Raw genomic sequence first — 15,562 nt, 5'->3', positions numbered from 1 at the left:
AAAAGGAAATAATCTACACTTTCTACTTAGAATTCAGAATTAACTGGGGATTTTACAACCATGCACAGTAAAGACATTGATATATTTTTGGGAAAAAACTCCAAATGCTCAAAGATAATTACTGCTCAGGCCCACCAAGACACCAACCACTCTGAAGATGTCCCCACAGGCATCAGCAGCTTCCTGAAGGAGTCCAGGTGGCAGCCTCAGGCTCAGAAATACCAGAATCCTCAGCAGCTCGGGATCAGGAGGCCAAGGTCATTATCCATCATACCTGACACCAGCTCTCTAACTCACACGCAGGTCTGAGGCCTTAAAGTTCCCATATCATGGCCATTTCTACTGATCATAATTCCATTGTTGAGGTATACTAAAATAGATTTACATTGTGCAATTTTCCAAACTCACATTGGTTTCTCATACAGCATCTCTGTATAGTATGTGTATTCAGTCTCTGTCCTAAACGGCTTGTTGGAGCTGCTCCCAGTCCCTCCACACTCACAACAACTTCATACAGACATAAATAAAGCAGCTGTATTCGCCATACAGGAAACACACATTTAAAACGGTTTTGTCTGCCGTTTTTGTGTACACAAGCATTCCTTAATGGTTCGGAAAGTGGCACTGTACCTTAATAATATAAAGGCTTGGATTTGCGTGCATTTCCTGCTCGGAAAGTGGCAATGTGCTGAGAGTGGAAGTGTCCTGAGATTAGCGCCTGCAGGCAGGCTCCATGGACCTGTCAGCTCCGGACAGCGCAAAATGCGTACATGAAGTGCTACGTCATGAACGCAAGAAATCTACCCTCGTGGGGACGCGCTCATGTGATTGGCTTAGAATTGAGGAGACATCTGATTGGCTATAGATAGAAAAAATTACAAATACGAATCGGGTGACCGTCAGGGGAGTCTCAAAAAACCCACACACGAATGCACAGCGATCCATGCACAGAAAGCGGTTTGTGTTTGTAGGTTCAGGGGATTTAAACGGAAAACAAATATGTGAGGATAAAAAATACATATGTAAAACTTTTTTCTGTATTTGGATTTTATTTACATGTATATGAAACGGAACACATTTGTGTGTGCATTGAAAAACACAAGTGTGGATCCGGAAATACAAGTGTGAATCCTTTTGCGGATCATGAAATACAAGTGTGAATCCTTATGTGTGCATGTGTGTATTATGAGACTGTTCTGAGCCCATATATGAGCCCAGTGGCCGTCTGCGAGACAGCAAGAGACAGCGATACCCAGCCCGAAACCAGCCCGAACACACACACACACACCCGCAGCCTGGCTGGGAGTTTGTGTGTGTGCTCACACACCGACTCACAGCCTCGCCGCGTCCCGCCGTCTCAGGGAGGAGAAATCGGCGGAGCTGCAGCTGAGAAAAGCTTGAGGCCCAGGCTCCACGGGAACGCATACGGCAAAACGCATAGGATTAACGCAAACGCAATCGCCAAAAAGCTTCCGCCCACACGCAATATACACCGGATAGTGTCTGCTCACATGAGACAGCTCCGTTTAGATCCAACCGCTGGAAAAGCTGCAGTACATATGCCGAGCCTGTACGTGGCGCTGTAACTTCCTCCACAAAAGCAGCAACTTCCTCCACAAAAGCAGCGAAGAAGAATGGTTGTCATGGCTGCACTTCTGTTTATTCTCCGCGGTGTGGGCCGAGGGAACGGCGCAGAGTTTTTTGCCGGTCAACGTGTGTTAAAGTTTAAATCTTCATACTTCCTCATGCAGCAGCTGATCCAGTAAGTAAACCCGACAGTCAAAATAAACATATTTATAACTAGTTTAGGTAGTTTGAGAGGTAATTAAAATAGCTAAGGGTGATGATCTGACTTGAAGTGTGTGTTTTGCTCCCGCTGCATCACAGCGGGAGGAGCTGCGTGTCTCCGTCCTGTCAGATTAGATTTCACTCGCGTTTATGTCCATATCGAGATAAAGATAAATAATCTGAATTCAGTGTGCAGTGCACTTTTGCGGGGGTGAGCAGCAGAGGTGGGGAGAGGCAGGGCTATTGCGTCGTCATTATCAGAAACGGATGACCGTATAGGCTACCACACGGCCCCGTTGGACCCCCCAGAGCGCTCCGTTCCCAGATCTATCCACCTTTGGACCCGTTGTCGTTTGCAGGGTCCGTTTCTACCGTTCCGTTACGGCGTCATGTAGCTTAAAGGGCTATACGCAAGAGAAATATGCGGATACAACCCGTTTTCGTTCCCGTGGAGCCTAGGCCTGAGTGTGTGTGTTTGTGAGGAAGTCCGCGGATTGGTCCATTTGGACCAATCCACGGACTTAACCTAACGGCTCCGCGGACGTAACGTAATGGCTCCACGGATTGGTCCATTTGGACCAATGGGTTAATTTGGGTATGGGCACGTCACTGTACCCAGGAAGAAAACAATGGAAAAAGAGAAATCTCCAACGAGGCGTTCTGGGGCAGCATAGACAGGTATTTTCTGTGTTAGAGTTTTACTCGCTAGGATGTACTTTGAGGGTTTGTGACTTTGCAGACCGTTTACATGCAGAAAAACCTTCATAACACACGGGACGGGTAATAACCGGAAAAGCATGACATGGGACCTTTAATGGTCCATGTGGAGGTCTGACATTTAAGTTATTTTCTTACTTATCTCACTTAATTTCTTATTTTTGTATTTTATTTTATTAATTTCATCTTATGTCTGCACATTTTTACTGTAACTTATTTTGTTTATCTAAATATAAGTATTCCATTTTATTTTATCTTTGTATTTTTATTTGATTATAAATGGAGCAACTATTATGCAACTTAATTCCCCCCTGCAGATAAAAACAGTATTCTGAATCTGTTTATGGGTTTGCCCATTATTGTAGTTGTTCAGTTATTGGTGATCTTGTATTTTTTAATACTATTTATTTATTTATGTTTATATTCAGTCAAATGTTAAAATAAATAGCTGATGGAATTGTATGTTATTATGAACAACCTTTAGAACATTATCAATGGTGTGGATAAAGATCTGCTCTTGTTCCAGCACCATATAATAAATTTGACCTCTGACCTGCAGTCTGAGTCTGTTCAGGATCTCTGAGATGTTTGTCCTTCGTCACGTAAGCGGCTTATGGCCTGCTTGGCCTTCATGTACATTTATACCGACCAGATCACTATTTATCTTTAAATGGTTATTGGGTTTATGTAGGTAAGAATACCTTAAAAAGGTGTTAAATTTTGAGTAAGTAAGTATTTTCTTTAAAGAGGACATATTCTGCTCATATTCAGGTTCATATTAGTATTTTGTGTCTCTACTGTGACATGTCTCCATGCTTTTCATGTTTGATTTATATTAAAGTGGACCTATCATGCTATATTATAATAATATAGTGTAGGACCATACCTATATAAGGCATATTTATACTTTTTTTTTTTCAAAATACCAAACAGATCATGCATTTTAGCCATGCCTCATTTTGCTCAAATTGCACTTTTTTACCCCTGTTTTTGCAAGGGCTGATTCTGTGAGAACAGCACCACCTACAGGCCTGGCATATGTACTACAGCGTCTCCAGCGCTTTCGAACGGCAATGGCCGTGGCTGTCTCCTCCTGATTGGTGGAGTTGGCCCAATAGCCGTAGCGCCACTTCTGTGACGTCATTGAAGTGTTCAAATCTGGATCAGTTTTTATCAGATCCGTTGCAGCCCCTTTTTTAGAGATTTGGGTATGGAGGAAAATAGAGAGGGTTGTGTTTTCTGACACTTGGTGAGTTCCCTGGAACACCGTTGACACATATTCATGTATAAAAGACGTACAAAAGTGCATTTTGCATGATAGGTCCCCTTTAAGATCTGTATTTGTTTTTGACTAAAACAACAAATGTTTCTCATGTAATAACTGTAGGGAAGCAAGTTATATAAATATAAAATAAGAGCATTAATCATACAGACTATACTTTTCAAAGGTTGGACTATGATTGTTTCTGCACTTTCCTTTTCATGGCTCACTAAACATACTTGTCATAAACTGACATTACTGTATAAGAGAAGTCTCTTGATAATGCTGTCACAACATTTTATATTGTTTATCTTTGTCCTTTTTGTTTTTTCGTACCACAGGTCGTCTCAGGTGAGTTCAGGTACCTGCAAGAAGATCGTGTTTCTTATCTACTATGAATAAAGTGAGGGTCAAAGTCTTATATGTTCTTTCCAATCAGCCCAGCTAGAAAATGTTGGTTCTAAAAACATTCTGAGAATGTTACCATTCACTGTTCTAGGAATGTTTTCAGCGGGAAGTTTTCTTTTGGTTCCCAGAATGTTCTTCTGAAAGGTAGGATAAAGTTCTCTAAAAACATTATTAAAATGTTTGGTGATAACTTTCTTAAGATGTTTTTGATAACATTGTTCGAACATTTTGCCCTACTATTCTTAAAACGTTTTCAAATGGACGTTTTATTTTGGTTCCCAGAATGTTCTTCTGAAAGGTAGGATAACGTTTTCTAAAAACATTTTAAAAATGTTTGGTGATAACCTTCTTAAGATGTTTTTGATAACCTTCTTAAGATGTTTTTGATAACATTGTTCGAACATTATGCCCTACTATTCTTAAAACGTTTTCAGCTGGACGTTTTATTTTGGTTCCCAGAATGTTCTTCTGAAAGGTAGGATAACGTTCTCTAAAAACATTCTTAAAATGCTTGGTAATAACCTTGTTTAACCTGTTAAGCCCTGAGCCTGTTTTTCAGGTCTCAGGCTCGAAAATGACTTTCCCAGAACAAATGACCATATCTTCCCTTCTAAAAGAGTTAAATTAATAATCTTTTTTCTCAAAGTAATGATAAACCTGTGAGTTGGATGTAGAAAAGTCAGAATCAATATAGATGTTTTTTATTTTAAAGAAAATTCAGATTTTACATAGTAAAAAACTGTAAATTATAGTGTCTGTCCAAAAATTCTTTTTTACTTATAGTGAAAACTACCCTTGGATGATGGTAAGGTAGACTTTAGGAATCCAAAGTACAACATATAATAAGTACCCTGTATCAAGATTGATGCAAAACAAGTGACATTTGACCTTTTTAGAGAGATTTAGCAAAAAGAAACAACTTCTGGGGTCATTTTGGTGGATTTTCCATATCTCTGGCCCCCCTTGCTCGATTTTGATGGTTGACACCTCTTTCTGACCGTTAGAGCCAATAGAATCGAAGGGGGAGTCCCCCACACACACTCATTGTGAAAAGAAAAGGTGAGGGCTTCGCGCATGCAGTTTTGCATCAGAGCGAACCTATTTCTAGCTCTGACATCTGGAAACGGAAAAGCAGTTTTATTGCTTATGGATTATCAGAAATCATTTCAGAGAGGACACAGACACATTGGATTAACTTATGGATTAACTTCAGCAGCGTTTTTAACGTTTTAATGCCATTGAAGACCACTTTGGAGAGACTACAGAGCCAAGGTAAAAATGTTAGCATTTTTAGCTACATAGCGTCACCTGTTTTGATGTCTGTTTTTAACGTCGCGAATTCGTATAATTCAGTGATAGGGTACCCATAGATTCTGTGTCACCTCACGATGTGAATCGATGTCATGGATGTGGAGAAGAGATAAATAATAAGGTTTTGTGAGTGATTTTCGGTGTAGTAAATCTGTTAGCATTTTTCGCTCGTTGCTAATTCAGAGGCTCAGTGTTAGCATTGTGGGTTTTCTTTTGAAAATAAAATAAAAATTATCAGTTAGATGAGTTTCTTCCCGTTACATGGATATAAAACATTCATAGTTTATTAAACAAACATGCCCTCAGACACTGTTTCCTGCAAGATGTTGCGGGAGGGCGTCGGTACCGGGGTCTCTCGGGCTTAACAGGTTAAATGTTTTTGATAACATTGTTAGAACATTATGCCCTACTATTCTTAAAACATTTTAACGTGCTTTATCGTTCCGATTTATCAGAAGTCTTTTTTTTTTAAATGTTTAAATGCGACCAGCAGCTAGTACAAGTCACTGTCGGTGTCACATGTACTGGAGGGGACCCAGAATCAGACTCGGAATCAGCTGGTGAAAGTAACATTTGTTTATTAGAAAAGGGGAGCTGGCAGTGGAGGTTGGTTATGGCGGCAGTGGGAAACAGTTGTTCCAGGGTGGGTAGAGAGGCCTGGCTGGTCTTGGGAGCATGGAAGGCCTTGGATTCCTCCTGGGAGAGACATCAAAATTAGTGTGAGGCAAAAGCAGGCAAAGTTGTCAAAGAATATGCTGGCAAAAAGCTAGAGCGGCACGCATCAAACCGTTCACGGCAACAATCCGGCAGGGAATGAGTGCAGGCTGCAGGCTTTCATAGTGTGGCTGATGAGCAGGTTGCAGGTGTGGTTGATTGGAGATTGCTGGAGAGAGAGAGACACACAGTAGAAACAAACACATACAAACACTAACAGGGGTTTCAGGGACGGGCAGTGACAGTCGGTCCGTTCTTCTATATCCCAGCTAGCGGGGAACGTTCTCACAACTTTGGCTAACGTTACCTATTGGTTCTAATAAGGTTTTAAAGAAACGTTTTAATCTGATGTTCAAAGAACCTTTTTAGGATGTTTATTTTTTCAAATAATGTTCCGATAAGGTTTAAGGTTAACTGCAACATAACGTTTTAACTGCAACATTCAGAGGATGTTTTGAGGATGTTATTAAGGCCTGAGATGACAGAAAGTATTTTTATAAAACGTTCCTTTAATGTGATATGTTAACAAAGATGGAACGTTTTGCCTGCAACATTCTAAGGATGTGTTTTGGACGTTGTTGTGTAACACATTACATATGTTCTTTATAAAACGTTCCCTCAATGTTACATGATAACAAATGAAGAACATTTTCAAAGCAACATTCTGAAAATGTTTTCAGGATGTTATTGAGGCCTGAGATGACAGAAAGGGTTTTATAAAATGTTCCTTTAATGTTACATGATAACAAATGAAGAACATTCTCCAAGAAACATTCTGAAAATGTTTTCAGGATGTTATTGAGGCCTGAGATGACAGAAAGTGTTTTATAAAATGTTCCTTTAATGTGATATGTTAACAAAGGTGGAACGTTTTGCCTGCAACATTCTAAGGATGTGTTTTGGACGTTGTTGGGTAACACATTAAATATGTTCTTTATAAAACGTTCCCTCAATGTTACATGATAACAAATGAAGAACATTTTCAAAGCAACATTCTGAAAATGTTTTCAGGATGTTATTGAGGCCTGAGATGACAGAAAGGGTTTTATAAAATGTTCCTTTAATGTTACATGATAACAAATGAAGAACATTCTCCAAGAAACATTCTGAAAATGTTTTCAGGATGTTATTGAGGCCTGAGATGACACAAAGTGTTTTATAAAATGTTCCTTTGATGTGATATGTTAACAAAGGTGGAACGTTTTGTCTGCAACATTCTAAGGATGTGTTTTGGACGTTGTTGGGTAACACATTAAAGATGTTCTTTATAAAACGTTCCCTCAATGTTACATGATAACAAATGAAGAACATTCTCCAAGAAACATTCTGAAAATGTTTTCAGGATGTTATTGAGGCCTGAGATGACAGAAAGGGTTTTATAAAATGTTCCTTTAATGTTATATGATAACAAATGAAGAACATTCTCCAAGAAACATTCTGAAAATGTTTTCAGGATGTTATTATTTTTTTATAAAACGTTCCTGTGATGGCAAATATTAACACGGTCATGGTCAACGTCAGATTTATTTCTAGAGCGCTTTAAAAAACAAACTTGTTGCATTTGTTTGAAAAGGATGTTTTAAAAAAAATCTGATGTCACCATATTTTCCTTTTGAAAAAAACAAACAAGCACGTAATTCATGATAAGCTGTAAGCAGATATTGCATGTTTGCGGTGGCATGTGTGAGTTCCCAGCTAGAAATGTTTGTTACCATTCGTTGTTCTAGGAATGTTTTCAGCGGGACGTTTTATTTTGGTTCCCAGAATGTTCTTCTGAAAGGTAGGATAACGTTCTTTAAAAACATTCTTGAAATGTTTGGTGATAACCTTCTTAAGATGTTTTTGATAACCTTCTTAAGATGTTTTTGATAACATTGTTAGAACATTATGCCCTACTGTTCTTAAAACGTTTTCAGCAGGACGTTTTATTTTGGTTCCCAGAATGTTCTTCTGAAAGGTAGGATAACGTTCTTTAAAAACATTCTGGAAATGTTTGGTGATAACCTTCTTAAAATGTTTTTGATAACCTTCTTAAGATGTTTTTGATAACATTGTTAGAACATTATGCCCTACTGTTCTTAAAACGTTTTCAGCGGGACGTTTTATTTTGGTTCCCAGAATGTTCTTCTGAAAGGTAGGATAACGTTCTCTAAAAACATTCTTAACATTTTTGGTGATAACTTTCTTAAGATGTATGAGCGCATTGAGACAATGAATATGATGTATAAAAACGAATGTATGCATGCCAATATTCACTCACATGCACTTATAATCACACTAAGGTATGTAGGCCCACAGTATTCATAATATCATATGTGTAAAATATCCGAAAATAATCACACTTTTTTCTGACTATAAAGGTTGTGTCTCGTATGTAGGTTCTAACTGTTAGATAACCTATCTGGCCGTGTGTGGTTTGTGAGGGCTGTTGTGGAAGACAGCATTGCTACTTGCCTTAAACGTCAGCCAAAAGAGTGTCCGAGTTAACCGCTCTATCGGTGCACCCGAGTTGTTTAATGATCCGGGGTGACCAGAGTGGGGCAACACTCAGACCGAACTCCTCCTTTGTGCCCAAGAGCCTAAGGAGTGCGTTCAGGTCGAGGGATATTCAGTTGGGGGGCTTTAGTCTTCCCCCCCATAGTGGGTCGAGGGAGGCTAAATTACACCTCCTCTGCCCGGTGCGTGCGCTGGCATATTATATGGAGCGCACGGCTGCCCTTAGAAGCACGGAACAGCTGTTTGTGTGCTTCGGGGGTGGGGTAACGGGAAAAGCTCTGTCCAAGAAACACCTGGCAGGCTGGCTCTGCGAGTGCATTGCACATGCCTACGGACAGGCGGGTATAGCCTTCCCCACTGGGGTCCGTGCACACTCTACACGAGCCATGGCTGTGTCAACAGCCTTATTTAACGGCGTGAGTGTGGAGGACATATGCACGGCGGCATCTTGGTCAACACTTCATAAAGTTTTATCTCTTGGACATGTCTGGCTCCTTTTCATCGTCTGTGCTTGCTGGGGCAACGCAGGACTGGTGAGGAGGGAGGGGGGCTGTGGGTCAGTGGGCATCTGACCCCCTCCCCGGGCGTAATGCGCTTACGTTTTTGACACGCACATGGGCCCATAGGGGCGGGAGGACTCTTTTCCCCCTGCTTTAGGGCAGGAGGGGGGAGTCCTCCACGTCATAGCACACCTCTGTGGGGTAAGCGCGTCAGGGTGTGCTCTGTCAGCCGCAGCCTCTTTTCTCTCCACGGTTACGACCGAGGGAGAGGTGAGTGAGGCGCAGCGGCTGCTAACCAGAAAGCCGGTCAGAAACAGTGAGATGGAACAGTGTTGTTGTGGGAAGACAGCACGTGTATACATCGGGGCTCCGCCCACTGTACCCATAGAGTCCAGTAGAGGGCGGAGCCTGTGAGAGATATAACGAGGGGTTACGTATGGTAACCCTTGTTATATAAACACAAGCGGAGCCCTCTACTCAGGGGCCCTGTCTGTCCTATGCTGCTAGAAAGTCTCAGTGGATGAATGCTTGCATGATAGGATCGAGGGGAGTACCCATAGAGTCCAGTAGAGGGCTCCGTCTGTGTTTATATAACAAGGGTTACCATTATTACATCGTTGGTTACTGTGATCTACTACAGTACATTGTTGGGTACTGTGCATATCTACAGTACATTGATGGTTACTGTGAATATCTACAGTACATTGATGGTTACTGTGATCTTCTACAGTACATTGTTGGTTACTGTGATCTTCTACAGTACATTGATGGTTACTGTGATCTTCTACAGTACATTGTTGGTTACTGTGATCTTCTACAGTACATTGTTGGTTACTGTGAATATCTACAGTACATTTATGGTTACTGTGATTATCTACAGTACATTTATGGTTACTGTGATTATCTACAGTACATTTATGGTTACTGTGATTATCTACAGTACATTGTTGGTTACCAGAGATGGGGTCGTTACTAAAAAAAAGTAATATATTACATATTACATATTACTTTAAAAAAAAAGTAATATATTACACTACTTCGTTACTCTCTACATAAAGTAACTCGTTACTTTACTCGTTACTTTACTAGTTACTTTACTCGCAGGGCCGGCCCGCCCCTCCCTACAGGCAGATCACGCAGACTGCTAAAGTTTCAAATGTTCTCTTTAGTTCAGTTTCCATTGACTGATCCAGATAGCTCTGACCATGGCTGTCCTCTGTCTCCTGCTATCTGTATTTTGCGCAGTATATCTCTGAACGATGCGATGGTGATTCCACTGTGCAAATGGGCAACATTTTCTCTACTATGAAGGATGCTACAAGCCTGTCCATCTCTGCTTTGGTTACCGGTCATTTTTGCTGTTTCGGAGTCGGCGGCGGCGCACTCACAACATCCTCACTCTGGGTTCGGGGGTCCTTAGCTATTAGCTTCACCTTAGCATGTGTTCTTTGCAGGTGTTTGTTGAGGTTTGACGTGGTGTTTACAGCAGTGGATAACGGCTTCTGGCCTGGACACAGTTTGCACCTCACCGTCACATTCCTGTCTATTCTTCGGACGAACTCAAAATAATGGGCATACCTCCACCCCTCGAAAGTTATCACTGACTCAGCCATGTTTATGCAGCAGTGCACATGGAGATGTGGACGCGCAAGTCGCGCAGATTACGTACATATAAACCTGCGGCGGAAACCCCTCTTGTCTGTCAGTGTGATTATGACTGATTTTATAAAAGTAACGAAGTAACGCGTGTCGGGGCAATGTTAGTAACTGTAGTGTGATTACTGAATTATAAAAGTAACGCGTTACACTACTCCGTTACCGACAAAAGTAATATTATTACAGTAACGCGTTACTTTGTAACCAACTCTGTTGGTTACTGTGAATATCTACAGTACATTGTTGGTTACTGTGATTTTATACAGTACATTGTTGGTTACTGTGATGATCTACAGTACATTGTTGGTTACTGTGATTATCTACAGTACATTGTTGGTTACTGTGATTATCTACAGTACATTGTTGGTTACTGTGATTTTATACAGTTGGGACATTACTACTGCTATTTTTAAAGTAACTTCAGAGTTGCTGTAATTTTTTGTTGGAAACACGGTATTATACTCTAAATTGGTATACAGTAATTTACTGTGCACAAACACTGTAAATAACTGTGGATGTCACAGCGATTTCTTACAGTGCACTTCTGGAACATGTTGACATCACTCTGGAACACTCACGCTCCTATTGGCTAGCGCTCCAACACATTGTACATGGGACATCTCTAAGAGGCTGACCAATCACAATAGAGCCGGCCAGCTAACCAATCAGAGCAGACTGGGCTCTGGTTTCAGACATAGGGTGAAAAGAGGTGCTGCAGCACAGGCAGTATGAGAAAAATAAAGAGCTTTTTGAACATTAAATCATGGAGACATGTCACAGTAGAGACACTTTCAGAATATGAGTAATATGCTGATACCTTACAGCTCTCTCTTTTGAGAAAAAGTGAGGACAAAAGCAAAGATTCTGTAACTTTATAACCGAGTGCAAAGGTGTTTCTCAAACACACAATGTGGAACTACCCATGGAGAGTGGAAAGGAAATCAATGAACAGTAGTGAAAACTGAAGACATGTTCCGTCTATCAAAGGAGTTAGTGAGAAGGGAGGTGAATAACTGTGTGAGTCTTTTTCCTCCTGGACCCAATGTCCTGCTGCTGTTAGTGAAGCCTTCTGATTTCACTGAAGAGAACAGACAAACACTGAAGTTCATCCTGAGTCTGTTTGGTCCAGAAGCTTGTAAACACTCAATGGTCATCATGACCCACAAAGAGAATGAGACTTTCATCGTGGATCAGCTGCTTGAAGACTGTGGAGGAAGACTCTACAACATGACTGACAACAACCACAAGTCATTGATGGAGAAGTTTGAGAAGATGCATGGAAACAAAGAAACGTTTCGCACCTTCTCTGAAGACATCAAAGCAGCTTTAAACCTGGTTCTGTGTGGGAGGAGAGGAGCAGGAGACAGAGTTTCCTTCAGTCTCCAACTCATCAGAGTGTGTTAAACATCAGGGAGAGGTGTGTGGACGCCAGGTTTCCCTGGTGGAGCTGCCTGCTTTGTGTGGAAAACCTAAGGAGGAAGTGATGGAGGAATCATTCAGGTGTGTTTCCCTCTGTGATCCGGGGGGCGTCCATGCCTTCATCCTGGTCCTACCTGTGGGTCCCCTCACTGATGAAGACAAGGGAGAGTTAGAGACTATCCAGAACACATTCAGCTCTCGAGTCAACTTGATTCTGTTCACTGTGGAGTCAGACCCTACAGCTCCAGCTGTTGTTAACTTTCTAAAGAAGAACAAGGACATCCAGAAACTCTGTCAGAGCTGTGGAGGAAGACATGTTGTTCTCAACATCAAGGACCAGCAGCAGATCCCAGAGCTGTTGGATGCTGTGGGAGAGACCAGAGTTGGAGGATCCAGGTGCTTCACAAAGAAGATGTTCACCAAGGCTCAGATGGAAAAGGTTCTAAAACTTAAAGCTGAACTGCAGGAAGTTAAAAAGAAAAGTGAGATGGGAGATGTTGAAGAAAGTCAGAACAGAGAGTGTGTCAGGATGGTGCTGATTGGGAAGACTGGCAGTAGAAAAAGTGCAACTGGAAACACTATTTTAGGCAAACATATTTTTAAATCTATTGCTAGCACAGAGTCAGTGAACAGGTTTTGCCAAAAAGCAACAGGAGAGATTGATGGACGACCTGTCGCTGTGGTAGACACCCCCGGTTGGTTTGACACGAGGATGTCTAATGAGGATGTTCAAGAGGAGCTTGTGAAATGCATCAGCATGTTGTCTCCTGGACCTCATGGGTTCTTACTGGTGCTGCAGATCGGCCGAATTACACAAGAGGAAAAAGACTCTGTGGAACTGATCAAGAAATGTTTTGGCAAGAAATCTGGAGATTTCATCATCCCTATATTCACCAGAGGAGATGATCTGAATGACGAAACGATTGAGAGTTACGTAGAGCGGTCTGGTGACTTTTTGAAAAACTGATACTGACTGTGGAGGGAGATACCAGGTCTTCAATAACAAAGATCTGACAAACCGCATGCAAGTCAGAGAGCTGATGAAGAAGTAGGCAGCTGCTACACCTCGGAGATGTTCCAAGAGGACGAGGCGGCCATACAGAAGGAAGTGGAGAAGACCCTGAAGGAGAAGGAAGAAGAAATGCAGAGAGAGAGGGAGGAGCTGCAAAGAAAACACGAGGAGGAAATGGAAGAAGTGAAGAAAAGAATGGAACAGGAGAGAGCAGAAAATGAGCAGAAGAGATCCAAACAGCTTCAAGAGATGGAGGACAAAATCTACGAGGAACGAGAGGAGAGAAAGAGAGTAAAGAAACTGAGAAAGGAAAAGGACAAGGAGATGAAAAGGCAGGAAGATATTAAAAGAAAGGAATGGGAAGAAAAGCTTGAAGGAGCGTTGGAGCAGAGTAAAGAAGAGATGAGAAAGCAAAAAGAAGACTGGGAGAAGGAGAGAGAAGAGTGGTGGGAAAAACAACGTCAAGAAAATGAAAAGAGACGACGAGAGGAGAAAACAAGACTTGAAAGGTTGCAAGAATAATACGAGCAGTAAAGAGAAAAACATGAACAGAAAAGAAAAGAAGAAGATCAAAAGAGAAGAGAACAGGAAGTGAAGGAGAGAAAAGAATTGGAGGGAAAATATAAGAAGGAACTGGAGGAGATGAAGAAGAAATATAAAGAGGAGGCCAGAAAACAAGCCAAAGAATTCAACAAGTTAAAACAGAACTACTCCAAGGACTTTGCAGCCTTGGTGGAGAACCACATGGAGCAAATAGAGGACATGACAAAAAAGCACAAAAGACAAATGTAAGAGACAGAAGAGAGCCATGGCAAAGAGTACAATCTGCTACAAGATCTCTTAAAACTAGGGCTGTCAAGTTAACGCGTTAATAACGCGTTAACGCAAAAAAAAATTAACGCCACTAATTATTTTAACGCGATTAACGCATGTGTATTTTTTGTCCTCGGCCGCCCCGTAGTTTCAGAGCGCATCGAGTGTAAAATACCATCGACAAGCTGATGCTGACAGCCCCGCTCCTGCCGCCCGCTTGTGGCAGACCACACTTCCACGCTCACTGGCAGGCCCGGACTGGCCATCGGGAGGACCGGGAGGGAGTGTGTATGTGTGGCGCGACTCGCGCGAGCGAGGCACACCTTACGTGTTGTTGTTAGCATCTGGTGCTAGCTAGCTGCGCTAACGGATATAAGGAGCTGTTTCAATGACATTTCGCCGACAACTGCGCCGAGCACTTGACTTTATGCAGGTAGCCAGACAGTGGGACATTGTACGAAAAGTCAGCGCAACATTATTGCAGCGTCCAGGCAGCTCCCATTCGAGCATATATGCCTTGAGATCCATCACAGTGTCTCCACACACACACACACACACACACACACACACACACACACACACACACACACACACACACACACACACACACACACACACACACACACACACACACACACACACACACACACACACACACACACACACACACACACACACACACACACACATTGTATGAGAGAGGTTCCAGGTTGAATTGAGGCGAATATTTGTAATGTTCAGAGGTTGTTGTGTTTAATATTCATGAGAATATTTGTCATTGTTCAAATGATAATAAACAAACATATAAAGCATATTTGTCCACTCATATGTTGATAAGAGTATTCAAAACTTGAAAGATATCCCTCTAAGGTACATTTAGAACAGATGAAAAATGTGCGATTAATTTGCGATTAATCGCGATTAACTATGGACTATCATGCGATTAATCGCGATTAAATATTTTAATCGACTGACAGCCCTACTTAAAACACAAAGACAGTGGCCTTGTGGAAAAATGAGAGAGCATGGAGAAAAAGCATGAACAAGAAGTAAAGGAACTAGGAGAGAAATACAAAGACAAGTGTATCATCCTCTGATCGTCCCACTTACTCATAATATCATCCTCTGATCGTCTCACTTACTCAGAAACACCAATAGTAACATTTTACCCGGTAAATATTTTAAATAACTATTGCATGGTTTCCAAACAGTTTGCTGTTTTTCGAAACCAACAATTTATTTTTACTGACTGCAAATGTTACCTACCTTTAAAAATTAATGTTTACTTTCTAATTGTTAAGAGTTCTACCAACCCTCATGGTGAATATAAGCTTTTTCTATTTAATGGACTTAACGTTCTAGTAAAATAAAATCTGTAATTTACAACTCAGTTTGTGTCGGTGCCCCTTTTCAACATGATCCATCTGTGTAATGCATCTGTGTAATTATATGCATCGAGTCAATCCT

At 41.4% G+C, this 15,562-nt stretch overlaps 1 pseudogene; it reads left to right on the top strand.

Moving 5' to 3' along the window:
* The first annotated feature begins 60 nt into the window (after positions 1 to 60).
* On the top strand, positions 61 to 14,074 carry LOC117472611 (annotated as a pseudogene).
* Positions 14,075 to 15,562: the final 1,488 nt, after the last annotated feature.

This window comes from Trematomus bernacchii, unplaced genomic scaffold, assembly GCF_902827165.1.
Source record: "Trematomus bernacchii unplaced genomic scaffold, fTreBer1.1, whole genome shotgun sequence".
Taxonomy (NCBI): Eukaryota; Metazoa; Chordata; class Actinopteri; order Perciformes; family Nototheniidae; genus Trematomus; species Trematomus bernacchii.
This window is presented reverse-complemented; position numbering and strand designations above follow the sequence as displayed.